Below are 14,279 nucleotides of genomic sequence, written 5' to 3'. Positions count from 1 at the left end.
ACTGAACACACATCTGTGAACTGCAGAAGCATAGTGTGAGGATTGCAGTCAATACATGGTGATAGTGATGGGAGTTACTGCCATCGCATCCCTGATTGGACATATGTCACATGAAACAGTGGTATGACAGTCACTGTCTGGGGTTCTCAGTGACATGCCAATAATGGGCCACTGTTCATAGCTGCAGTCACAAGTCTTCTACACTTTGTCCAGATGTCATGCAGTATATATGTATGTGTTGTGCTCCCTCTGCAAATGTATACCGTCTGTTGTGTTGGGTTGATGGTCATATCTATGCATGCTGTTGTAAGTAATCCTGAATGCTGTTGACTATTACTAAGCCATATCTGTGTTTAAACTGCAACACCATAGGCTGTATGGGTTTGGAGGTCCGGCAGAACCTCCTATCCCACTTCAGCTGGCCATGGCACTGGGCACAGCACATCTAGGGCCCAGCCGTGGACCTCCACCTCTGTTGGCTCTGCACCACCTTCTAGTGGTACCATCACTGAAGATGGAGCTTATCCCCCCTGGGAGCAGGTCCAAAGAGGAACATGTTCACTGTCATACAGTCATGGACATAGTGCATAGGGGGCTCAGTAAGGGGTTTCGAGACCAGATATACCAGCTCAAGGACAGAGTGTCACATTTACAGGGTGAGGCTGCCCCTCCTAGACAGCCCCAGCACTGCCTCCTTTGCAGCTGTTTTGGTGCAGTGGTAGCTGCCCATGTCTGGGGACCTCTGTCCCACTGTTTCCATCTGCGGGTTTATGGGCTTGTGAATACCGAACACCCCTCCTCGTCCGAGGTGTATCCCCCCACATGTGTTATATACCGACCCTGTATGCTGTCTTGTCTGTCATCCTACCTATCCTCCATGAGCATACCTACTGTCCTTCCCCCACATCCCACTCTCACCCTACAGAAACAAAAGGCCAATTGGTTCCTAGAACAACATTTGCCCCATACATAGCTGTCCATTTCACACACGTGTCCACTGGACACATGTAACCCTTTTAATATGCATCACAACATACTCCAGTTGTCCTCACCCTTGTCTCTCAGGTGCATGATCCTAGTATGCACATGAATCCTAAATGTTACAGGTACACGTGATGAGGACGACGCCATTGTACACAAAACACTACCAGTCCCTCTATGGTTACCCCATTTATCTTTATCATAATGATGATGTCGCACACAGCACCTTGCAAGAGTACTGTTCTCACATAATGATTGGACAGGAACTGTTGTGTTAATGTAAATAACATGCACAGAGTGATGTATATGGCCAATGTACAAATGTTTTTGTGTATGAATGACACATGTCTGTCTGAGGGAAATTTGATATTACATAGGACAACGCCACTACATAATACAGGCATTGCTGATGTTTCCCTTTTCATTCCTTTGTAATGCTTTGTTGTCACATGGGATGTTCCTGATATATCTATATATATATATATATATATGTATGTATCTATATCTGGGCATAAACACTCACACATACATCTACATGATGGAATACATTTCCTATACTGTTGAATGACTGCGCCGGATGATATGTTTGTGATAAGGTCCGATGTCTGTATATCTGCCACGGCTTAGTGGTAAATCACAATAGCTGTGTGTGCAGGGTCCTGGTTTCGAGCCTTGCAGAGGCCGTTTATTTTGTTGCAGGGCAGAACAAGGCCATTGGATACAGAGTGATTAAGGCACAATAAAGCAGTTGTGAGTGGGTGTGCATGGGTTTGCGTGGTGCTAAGCAATGCTAACCTCTGGTTACAGTTTCTTACACTCAGTTAGCCTCTACATTGCTTTCCCAGTGTAATACTTGCATACTGGCGGCCAAACAGGCTTACACCCGCTTGCTTCCGCACTTGCAAATGCACTGCATTTGGTGTTTGCATCTGACACACACACCCCTGGGTGGGAGGGAGGATTATAGGTTCATAGGTAGATACTAGGCTATCTGCCCTAGGGCATTTATAAGCTTAGCCAGAGTGTATTTGGCTTCCGCCTCCCTATTAGATTAGCCTACTGTGCCTCTGTAAAGTAGGTCACAGAAGGTACCCTTTAAGATTAGTTTACTGTGCCTCTGTCTAGCAGGGACACAGAAGAGATCCCAGGGGTGAATTTACGATTTCCCATCCACACATCCATATTTCGCTTGAAGAGGGTCAGCGAGGGGCTATGTCTAACATGAATTGGGATTCTATTCCAGTGTGTGGGGAGCCACTGGGAAATGAATCTGTCCCTCCAGCATGTCCTATTTATTTTTGTGCTGAGGTTTAAGTCCCTGGAGCGTTTAGCTCTAAGGGACTTGGATTTTTTGAGGTGGAGCATGTCCATTAATTCTGGGTTTGACATGGCTTTGTATGTCAGGCATAGATCGCCTTTGAATAGGCAGTAAGCAACTGAGTAGAGCTGGAGTTTCTTTAGTCGAGCTGCATAGGACATCTGTTTGTAGCCCATGATCCTCTTGGTGAGGTACTTTTGGGGTCTCTCCAGTTGCTGCAGGTGTCGGGTAAGGTACATCCCAAAAGGAGCATTGTATTCAATTATGGGCCTGATGAGTGACGAGTAGAGGGGCACAATGACCTCTCTTGATCTAGATGCAAACCCTTTCGTGATAAGGTGGGCTATATAGAAGGTCTTTCTAACCACTTTGGCAACGTGATTATCAAAGGAGTGATTACTATCTACTTTGGTCCCCAAATCTCTATGCACTTTTTAGCATTAAGCTTGAGGCCGTGGCTCTGGCACCAAGCATCCGTCTCTGTGAGACCCTTTTGGAGGATGCTTGTGTCAGCTGGAGATCCGATTATGGCCCCCAGTTTGCAGTCATCTGCGAACTTTGTCAGCCATAATCCCCCTGTGTTAGCCTGAACCTCAGAGAAGTATATACCGAACAAGAGAGGTCCCAGAACTGAGCCCTGTGGGACGCCACTTGTAACTGGTTTGGATTCGGACATGGCACCTGCGATTCTGAACATGTGGGTTCTATCCCTGAACCAGTTTGCAACCCATCTTGTGATATAGGGGTTGATATTTAAGCTGGTAAGCTTATTTATGATGCCCGAGTGGGGTATTGTGTCGAAGGCTTTTGCGAGGTCCAGGTAGGCTGTGTGGACTACCTTGCCCTCATCTATGGCTTTGGTAACTGTTTCAAAGAAATCAACTAGGTTTAAGAGGCAAGATCTGCCCTTAACAAAGCCGAATTGGGTAGGGTCCAGTGTCTGGAGGCTCCCAATGTCTTTGTTTATGAGTTCCATGATAATACGCTCCATAGCTTTACAGACCAGACTAGTCAGGCTTATGGGGCGATAGTTCCCGGGGTCCATTGTGGCACCACCTTTGTGGAGTGGGACCACTGTAGCTGTACGCCATTCTTTGGGTACATATCCTGTAGTAAGGCTAAGTTTGAACAGTGACTTAATGTGAGGGTTCAGTTCTTCTTGGAGCTCATGTAAGACACAGCCTGGGACACCGTCCGGTCCCATAGATGCTGTGTTTTTTGCTTTGGAGAGGGCAGCTTTCACCTGTGCATCTGTGATGTCAGGGAGGTTACATTCAGTTGGGATAGGCATTTGCTCCTTTGGGGGGAAGGGGGGGGGAGAAGTTTGCACTGAATCTGTCAGCCAGGATGTTGGCTATGTCTGTAGGTTCAGTATATTTTGTACCATTATGCAACAATTCAGAGCATATCTGGGAGTTTCCACCCATATTCCTGACATAACTAAAGAAGGCCTTGTGATTATCTTTAGTGTCTAGGGCAATTTTTCTTTCGAAACTGGCCTTTGATGATTTTATGAGGGATCGAAGTTTCTTGCTAATACTGATCAGAGATGCCTTCCCTTTTTGGGATTTTGCTCTGTCATGTAGTAGCTTCCTCCTTCTGTTGTATAGCTTATTTATGGCCAGGGTCCACCAGACAGGTCTCCTGTTTTTGGAGGAGTGAGTCTTGGTTTTATTTGGGATAGCACGATCCATGCATTCCTGCAGGTGCTCATAGAATGCATTTGTAAAGGATTCTGCAGATTGGGCTGTATTATCCTCTGGCCCGGGGGCTATGAAGGATTCCACCTCAGTCTTGAAAAGTGCAAAGTTGGCTTTTGAGAAATTCTTTACCGTGATTTCCTTGGCTGGGGGTGGGGACGGGGATATGGATGTCCAGGAAAATTTGTTTATGGTCTGATCTTACCAATGAGGGGTTTACCTCTGGTGTGGAACATAGAGTCCCAATGTTGGTGATTACCAGGTCCAATATGTTGTTTCCTCTTGTGGGAGTGGTGACCAGTTGTTCCATCGTGTTAGAGTTTATAAATTCAAGGAACTGTTGGGCGAGGGTGTTTGGGCTTGAGTAGTTTTCCCAGTCAATGTTTGGGTAGTTGAAGTCATCCAATAACATAGTGTTTGGAGAGACCTTCATATTCTCCAATGTTCTCAGTTATGATATTACCTTGTGATGTCTATTACATCGGATTACATGCCTACAGTATCGGGAATGGCTGTCCATTAGGCAACAGAATGCCGTTCGACTGTAAGGAATCCGCTGCCTGTTCAGAGTTTGATTCATATTATTGGTGTGTTCCTCTTACAATCTGCACCCATCTGGCTAATACATGGGAACTGACACTCTTCAATACAAACAAGTAATTGGGTTTTGGAACCCACATCCTTCAACCGAGTCATGCTACTGCATACCTAATATTCTATCATCTTTCTAAGGTTGTCAGTGGAATATGTGCTTTCTGTCCCTATCAGACCTCTCATACGATTGGGAAAAAATACAAACTGAATCAGGGACACAGCATAACAACATCAGGGGCACATTTAAATTATTGGTGCTATTAACCTGACACATTGACAGACTCAGAGCATATGAATTCATACACATTTTCTGAGGTAAATGATGTTTATAACTCTTAATTGTTGTCGTTATTCATTACGTGTAATTCACCACCTTTCCTCCAAATGTCACTAGTTTTAGCAGGGATTACCTAGGGCAGAGTTAGAAACCGAGTCAAAATCTGGAACATCCCTGGAAATCGGGGACAGTTCAGAGGTATTGTCCCTATTTGTTCCCCAATGGTTTATGGCCTGTCCAGTGGATGTGCTCTTAGGGGTTGAGAGGTATGGGCATCAGCTATGCCCATTTTGGAATAATACTTACATCCCTGGGGCGGTCCTAATATGACTGCACCAGCCAACACCTGCACACCTAGGCCCATAATTGCATACCCATAGTTCCCCCACCTACCACTCCTCTACAGCACTCATCCTTACTGTGGGTGCAGGTGGTGTGTAAACACATCACTACACGCTGCCCACTCTCACCATGTCGGGACACATGTCATACATTGTGTTGACCCATGAGGTATCAAGCTTGCACAACCTACTGGTCCATGTACATCTACATCCTGGTTTGATAAGTCATTACTGGGACTGCCTCCAATCATTGATTCTTGGTGTCCCACAAGGGACATCAATGTCTGTGTTTCAAGATTAGACCTGGCAGGTCTCTCCCACTGGTAGTATCCTGCCGGTGGTCTGGGAAGCAGTGGTGTGTTTACCTTTATTGTGTGTTTGTATGTCTCACCAGCTTAGCTGGGAGGGTGGGGGTGTTGATGCTACGTGTTACACGTTTGTTTATTGGACCACTCAGCCCCATATGCACGGCCTGTGAACATATGTTACTCGTAACTGCTGTATCATAACCTAGCTATATACATGTGTATATCTGCAGTCACACACACACACACACACACACGCACATATATATATATATATATATATATATATATATATATATATATATATATATATACACATTACTATGTACAGATATATCTGTATATGTATGCATACATGTATATTTATATTTTGCTGTATATATATATATATCTCACAACATATGGGTCTATGGGTGTCTGCATATGTATATATTTATATGTGGGTATTTATCTGTATTCTGTCTCTGTATGTATACATTTGTACTACGGAGAGGGAGAGGCTTATCTCTATGTCGCTATGGGTAGATAATACACACACATACCTCTACATATATACATCTACATCTGGTTATTCCGTTCCTTGCCATATAGATTACACTTTGCTGCAGTGGGACTCATAGTGGGTGTGGCTGCTTGTTGGGTGACGCATCTGGCCAGTGAACACATTCGCTTACATCCCTAGGGCTGTTCATATAGGCCCACATCAGCTAACACCTGCACACCTAGACCCATAAGTAGCTACCCATAGTTTCCCCACCTGCACCTCCTCAACAGCACCCGTCCTTACTCTGGGTCCTGCTCTGTTCTGGACACACCACTACATGCTGCTCACTCTCCACTTCAGGGGACCCATTTCATACAATTGTCTCAGTCCATGGGTCATCAGGGTTTCCCACCCTTGTATTCCGAGTATGCATACACCCCAGCCAGAAAGTTGAGTCTATCACCTTCTTTTGGTTTTGCCAATTTTTGCTGTCTGTGTTCCAAGATTAGAATTCACAGGTGCACTGTGTACCCCCCCCCCCCCCGGTTGTACCCTGCCTGTGGTCTGGGGAGCAGTGAACTCTTTACATTGTTTGTGAGTATGTTTCCCGTGTCCGGCTGTGGGGCGTGGAAGGTCATGCTACGTGTTTCATGTTTCTTGCTTGGGCTCCTCACCTCCCTTGGCATAGCCTGTGAACATATATCATTCTTGTGTGCTGTTTCCTATCATAGCTGTATATCTGTGTATATCTACTCGTGCGCACACACACACATATATATGTGTATATATATATATATATATATATATATATATATATATATATATATATATATATATATGTATATATATATATATATATATATATATATATATATATATATATATATATACACATATATATATATGTATATATATATATATATATATGTGTGTGTGTGTGTGTCTGTAAAGCAATACATACCCTGCGCAAATGCACTTACACATGCTTACTGGTGTTTATATATGCTTGACCTGCTTACTAGTGCCTAATTCATTATGACACTGGCACTTCTCTCCAGTTAACTTTTAATTGAGATTTTGCAGGTTATACAGTGGACAGATGTCGCAATATGTTCATGTACAGATTACCGATGGTAAATGGTATGTGATACAGTGGGATTCGGTACAGGAATGTCTGTTCGTTACGTGGTTGCTCTAACCAATACACTATTGCTGCTCTGCTTCATTTGCATATATACCCATATACCCATGGCTCCTGGTTCCCCAAACACACCCCCCAACCCGTCCCTAACACTGCAGTCATCCATTCTCCAGTCGGATTCGCGGTGTATCCACACCACTACAGACTGGCCACTCCCTACTCCTATAGACCCATCCCATCGGTTGACTCACTCCACATATCCTCAGAACTCCCAAATGTTTAGTCCACAAACATTGGTGACATGAGCGACCAAAAGAATACTATTCGCAATTTGTGGGTTGTCCCACATGGGACACGCATGTGTTTGTCAAGATTAGACTCTATACTTCATTAAATCCTTACTCCCGTTAGCATGACACTACAATAAATTAATAAGTATGACTATGTGGTAATGCACACGTTACACATGAAAGCCTAATTATGTACGTGTTCAGCGTATTTCTTTTACAAATAGACCGGTTTAGTAATTGGCGTTGCCGTAGCAGGCAAATCACAGGAATGATTCCATGTGTGGAAAAGTCCTCACATTTGATTATTTTCAGCTCAGCACTGACTTCGGACATTGTACACACTTCTGCATTTTAGCAGTTTCGTCCTGTCCCTCTTCTGCACAACCTATTATTCTATCTACTGTCGAGGTTTGTAAGGGCACATTCATGTTATTTATGTCTGCAAATGGAATGAATGTGTTACAGAGAATGTACTTCTACATATTGATGTCTGCATGTGTGTATGCATATATATTTATAACGACCTCACTGACCTCCATGGGGCTGTCCAATTAGAACCAGTTCTTCCAACCCTGGCACCATAATTTCATACCCATATTTCCTCCACCCCACCCGTGTTTAAAATAGACGCATATACCATCTGTTGTCCACTTGTTATCGCAGCCATGACACACCTCCACACATTGCCCTCTCCTGAGCTTTAGGGGCCCTACACGTATGTTGTCCCAACCCATGTATTCTCAGGCTCTCCCACCATTTAGTCCTTGAACATACCTGCCCTTGCTTGTGTAATGGTCAGATGGCCAAATGGTCTATCAATTTTTGGGTGGTCCCACCAGGGACTACCCTCTGTGTGTAAAGTAGACTTAGCAAATCAACAATGTTACTCCCACTGGTAATATCCTGCCTGTGGTGTGAGTAGCAGTGCTTTGCTTACTCCTGCCCAGCTGGATATGACATACGCTGACAGCGCTATATAATACAGGGGTTGCTGTTGATTCCCTTCTCATTCCTTTTGTATGCTTTATTGTTACGTTGTTCTTTCTTCATATATATATATATATATATATATATATTTGTATATATATTATATATCTGTATATACTTATATGCATTTCCTATGCTGGGCACTTCTTAGACCCGCGCAAGTGCACTCAGACTTGCTTACTGGTACTTATATCTCTATTATGAGTGTGTTAAAGTTGAAGGCATTGCTTAGATAGAGACTTTGTTGCATCATTATAAATTATATTATATATATATATTTTTTTATTTTTAAGTGGAAATTATTTTTCTTTGTTTTGTTTTTATATTAATTCATTCCTATTTGTGTGAGTGTGTATATATATATATATTTCCATTTATTTAGATTTTTTCTTGTATTTTTGTGTGTAGGTAGTAATATGAACTTACACTTGTTTTTTATGTATTTGTTGGAGGTCCCTTTGATATAAGAAAGCAATTCTTTTATTTTGGCATGAAGGGCTTTTATTGAGACTTGTTTTTGGTGTAGGAAATGATGTCACTATTTGTATGTCTATTTAAACACTAATTTCCCTTGTTAATTTGTCTGAGGAAGTTTACGTATTATAGTAAACGAAAGCGCTAACGTCAAATCTTCTTGCTTCCAGTGTGATTTTTTTCTCCTTTTGCATTTTTCTGGTACTTATATGTGTTTACTGCTGCTTATTTGTGCTTACACCTGCTTACTAGTACCTTATTCATTATGCCAGTGCCACTTTGCTTGAATGATATTTAAGTTAAATATCTCATGCGATACTCTTATGCCAGTTTTACGGCAAAACGACATTCATTCCACATGGAAAATGATATGTGCTATTGTTGGGCTCGAACAGTGAATGCCTGTTTGTAAGGTGGATGCTCTAAACACTACACTATTGACACGTTGATTTTGCATGTTTTTCTCCATTTGAATGAATATGATGTGTAAGCTACGCTCGGCGGAGGACAGCAATGCGCAGACATGCTGCACTTTGCTTACACCTTCGATATTGCAGCAATTTGAATATGTAATAGGGACACAGGGGCAGGGAGTCTAATTGTGAAAGTTCTAGTGACCGGGCTCAATATTCCACTACGTGCTTGTGTGTTTATGACTTCGATTTTATTTCACTGTTCGTGGACACTCTTGTATGCTTAGCATACATTCCGGTATCCACGGACACTGAATTACTGACTTACTGTTAGGGGCGGCTCTACTAGTAGGCATAGTAGGTTTTGCAAGTGTCGGGGCATGTTTACGCCTCCGTAGAGCACTTGTACACACCCCCTGTACTCGCACACATTTCCTGTGCACGTCGAGGTTGCATTGGCGCGCCCTCATACATATTCATATTGCACTGCTGCGCCATCTGTAGTGAGGACGCTCAGCGCAAGGCTAAAACCATCCTTGCGTCAAGCTTCTTGAATCCCAGGGATACTTTCTCATGTCCATATGTCTTCCATTCTATTTTCATTATTTGTGTGTTACACTTCCTATGGTAAATCCTTCATTTTGGAATTATTTCATAACTTCAGCTTCTGTAAATTTAACCTTTACTTTACTAATCTTCTGTTTTACATTCCCCCTTTGTGATCTTATTGTTTGGGTTGTGAGCTTCCATACTTGCATACTTTGCCTGTATTTCTCTTCAAATATATTTGGAGATGCTTTCTGGTATTGACTATTTTGGCTTTCTCCTCTGCACAAACATTGCAAGAAATCAGATCTCTTTTTCTTTCCCATGTCCATGTTTATTTTTCATGCCTTTTGAAAATCTCTAGGCTTTGTTCTTTACATTTTTTGCACTTCCTTGGTTACTTATTCTTCCAAATGGCCCAACATTTTTGTCTATATAATAGTTTTCAGTGATCTGTTGTATAAATGAACACAAAAATACATGTGGTGGTTTTGATAGTTTTTCTTATGCAAGTACTTTTCTTTCCACCAATTTCTGTCTTAATCATTTTGAATGTGTTCTGTCTGGAAATTCTGAGCTTCTTGCATAAGAGTAACAGTACGTAATGTCTTCCCTATCCGCAATAGTCCAGTCTATCATCTTTATGGCTCTTTTCCAGCCTCTCGTTTATTGTGGACTACTATTTCTGTCTAAAATGTGGTAGGTGCATCCTCCCCTGAACGTGGCCTAGCCTCACTGTTGGAATGTTTCTGTGTCTTGAAGACTCTACACTGCCAGTTTTTCACTGTGTGCATACGTGGATCAGGCACTTGTTTATACTGGGACTTGTGTACCCAGTTGTCCTTTTTTATTTTTTAACCTACTTCTGTCCATGATATATGCTATCTAAAATACATTGTATACAGCAGTGTCATATCCAGTAAAGTACAGTTTATTTAAAGAGAAACTCATTGCTAACCAGTATCGATGTTTCCTACATTTCACTATAGCTCATTTTGCTTATTGTATGTATTTCTGGACTCCAACTTGTTCTTGTTACACAAATTTGTAAGGAAAGCAAGTTCATGCATTTGCAACTCAACAGAATACATCCTAATTGGAGGTTACCAGTCTAATGGCCCTAAAGCCTTTTACGCCTAGCCATTCATGCCCCAGTTTTCATAGTTGTCTGTGCCCAAGGACTAGAAAGACTTTGGTGTATGCCTGTGCCTTAGACTATAAGCTGCTGCCGTCCATAAAAGCCACAGGTGACAAGCAGGGGTGAATTTATGCTTTCCCATCCATTGGTCCAAATTTTATTGAAATAAGCTTAAAGAAGAGCTCTGTTTCACATAAATGGATAATCTTTTTCCAGAAAAAAGGTAAAAACACAAACCTGTTCCTCCAACATGTCTTGCTTATGTCACAGACGATGTTTAGATCCTCAGACTGGGTAATTCTTGTGCTGTTTTTTTGTGAATGTGCAGCATATCCATTAAGGCTGGATTTGAGAAGGTCTTTTAGGCTAGGTTTTATTGCCCTGTAGGAGACTGAGTACAGGGACAATAGTTTGGGGTTTTCCAGATAAGACATGTTTTTTACACCCTGTATTCTTTTAATGAGGATTCTCTGTGGCCACTATAGTTGTTAGAAATGCCTGGTCAGGTACATGCTGAAGAGTACAGTGCACTTGATTACTGGTCTAATGAGGGCTAAGTGTAGTGGGATTATGATCTCCTTAGATCTGGATGCCAAGCCATAAGTTATAACTTGGCACACATAGAAGGATCTTCTCACCACCGTGGACACATGGTGATCAAAGTTCAGGTTACTGTCAACCTGAGTTCTCAAGTCCCTTACCACTGGGTTTACTTTTAGGAGAGTGTTATCAGTGTTGTAATTTGCAGGGGTGGTCAACTTCCCAAAGGGTATACATATGCATTTTTTGTAATTGAGTATTAGGCTATATTTCTGGCACCAGTTACTTGTCTCTCAGACCCTCCTCAAGGATATTTACATCTTTAGAGGAATCAGTCATTGCATGCAACTTCCAGTCATCTGTAAATTCGGTCACCCAAAGACCCTCTATATTTGCTATGACATCAAAGAAGTGTATTCCAAACAGGAGAGGTCCAAGTGCTGAGTCCTGTGGAACACCACTAGTAACAGGCCTAGTTGAGGAGCTGTATTCCCCCAGCCTAACTTCATGTGTCCTGTCCATGAGCCGTTTGACTATCCATCGGTTTACATAGTGATTTATGTCTACATTTTTCAGATTGTCTACAATACCTAGGGGAGGCAGTGTGTTGAATGCCTTTACCAGGATGAGGTAGGCCGTATGAACTTTTTTGCCAGTCATCCATGGTTCAAGTGGCATTCTGACAGTAGTCCACTGGGTTTAATAGGTGTGACCTACCCTTGACGAAACGAAACTGGGATGGGTCCAGTGTTTGAAGATTTCCAATGTATTTATTAGATCCATGATAACTTTTTCCATGGCCTTGCATATAAGACTAGTCCAGCTAATGGGTCTGTTGATGGTCCACCTTAATGTAGAGGGATGACCATTGCAGTCCTGCATTCCCTAAGGATGAAGCCTGTCTGGAGACTGTGGCTGAATAGAGGTTCTAGTTGGTCTGACATGTCATGTTTCAAACTATTTAGGAGGCATCCCTAGATGTTATCAGGGCCCATTGCTGTAGTGTGTTTAGCTCTGGAGAGGGCAGTGAGGACCTGATTACTAACAGTAGGGGGATAAGTGGTAGAGGGTATTTCCTGTGGAGCAACTAGTCATCTTCGAGTCATATGGACTCTGTCTTCTACTTACACAACAGCATTACGATACAATACTTTTTAGTAAAGCTACTGTCCTCTACTCTTTTATTTTTGAGTTTGGTAACTACTTTAGTCATTTAAATGTTTCAATCAAGGCTTTTCTGTCTTTACTATAAGGTTGAGAGGTATGCCTTCGGTTCATAGGTAGGTACTAGGCTATCGGGCCTAGGGCCTATACAAGCCTAGCCATAACAATTCCGTGGCTATTGCTTCCCACAAATATTTACTTTCCTGGACGCCTGTCTAGCAGAGTGACGTTCCTATTTCCCATCCAATCGTCAAAGTTCCTCTTGAAGACATGTATGGGCAGCCTATTGCAGAGTATGGGGAGTCTCTTGGTCAGGAACCCATTCCTCCGGCATGTTCTATTCATTGTGATGACAAGGTTAAGATCCCTGGAGCATGTGGCTCAGAGGGATTGGGATTAGCATGTCCAACAACTCTGGATTTGACATGGCCTTGTATGATAGGCAGAGATCGCCTTTGAGTAGGCGATATGCGACAGAGTATAGCTGGTATTTCTTTAGATGGTCAGTATAAGGCATCTGCTTTAGGCCTGTGATTCCTTTTGTGAGGTATTTCTGTGGCATTTCTAGTTGTTGCAGATGTCTTGTGAGGTACATACCAAACAGGGCATTGTATTCTATAATGGGTCTAATGAGGGATGAGTACAGAGGGACAATGACCTCCTTTTTTCTAGATGAAAAGCCCTTAGTGATGAGGTGTGCCACATATAAGGATTTTCTAACTGTTGTGGCTATGTGGTTATCAAAGGTGAGACTACTGTCCACTTGTGTCCCTAGGTCTCTTATCACACTTTCGGTGTTTAGTGTACTGCCACCTATGTAGTAGTTGGTTCGTGGATTTTCCCAAAGGGGACAACTATACATTTTTCGGCATTTAGCTTGAGCCCATGTCTCTGGCACCAGGCATCTGTTTCGGTAAGGCCCTTTTGTAGTATATCCACATAATTTGGGGATTCAGTAATGGCTTGCAGCTTGCAATCATCTGCAAACTTTGTAAGCCAGAGTCCCTCAGTGTTGGCCTGTAGTTCAGAGAAGTAGATGCAAAACAAGAGTGGTCCCAGGACAGAACCCTGTGGTACAACACTTGTCTGGAGCTGGATTTGGAGTCGGCTGCTTTTCCAGTGTGTGTTCTGTCAGTAAGCCAGTTTGCAACCCATCGAGTGATGTAAGGATTAATGCCCAGCTTTGTAAGTTTATCTATGATTCCAGAGTGGGGGAGTGTGTTGAAAGCCTTGTTGAGGTCCAAGTAGGCTCTGTGAACCACCTTACCCTCGTCCACGGCTCTGGAGACGGATTCAAAGAAGTCAATCAGGTTCAGGAGGCAAGATCGGCCCTTCACAAACCCAAACTTGGTGGGGTCCAGTGTTTAAAGGTTGCCAATGTCTTTGTTTATAAGTTCCATGATAATATGTTCCATGGCCTTGCAGATCAGGCTCGTCAGACTGATGGGATGGTAGTTCCCGGGATCCAAAGTGGATTCCTCCTTGTGGAGTGGGATGACTGTAGCTCTATAGCTGTGCGCCACTCTGTGGCCACGAAGCCTGAGGTGAGTTATAACTGAAATGTCATGAAATCACAAGAAAGTAAC

The 14,279-nt window shown here is 42.7% G+C and overlaps 1 protein-coding gene across 11 annotated transcripts in view; it reads left to right on the top strand.

Moving 5' to 3' along the window:
* Positions 1-14,279, top strand: part of PTK2 (protein tyrosine kinase 2) — a 4,250,095-nt gene that overhangs the window by 2,841,682 nt on the left and 1,394,134 nt on the right. The gene's annotated exons all lie outside the window — the stretch shown is intronic.

The sequence above is a fragment of the Protopterus annectens genome, chromosome 3.part1 (assembly GCF_019279795.1).
Source record: "Protopterus annectens isolate FY-2018-M chromosome 3.part1, PAN1.0, whole genome shotgun sequence".
Classification (NCBI taxonomy): domain Eukaryota; kingdom Metazoa; phylum Chordata; order Ceratodontiformes; family Protopteridae; genus Protopterus; species Protopterus annectens.
This window is presented reverse-complemented; position numbering and strand designations above follow the sequence as displayed.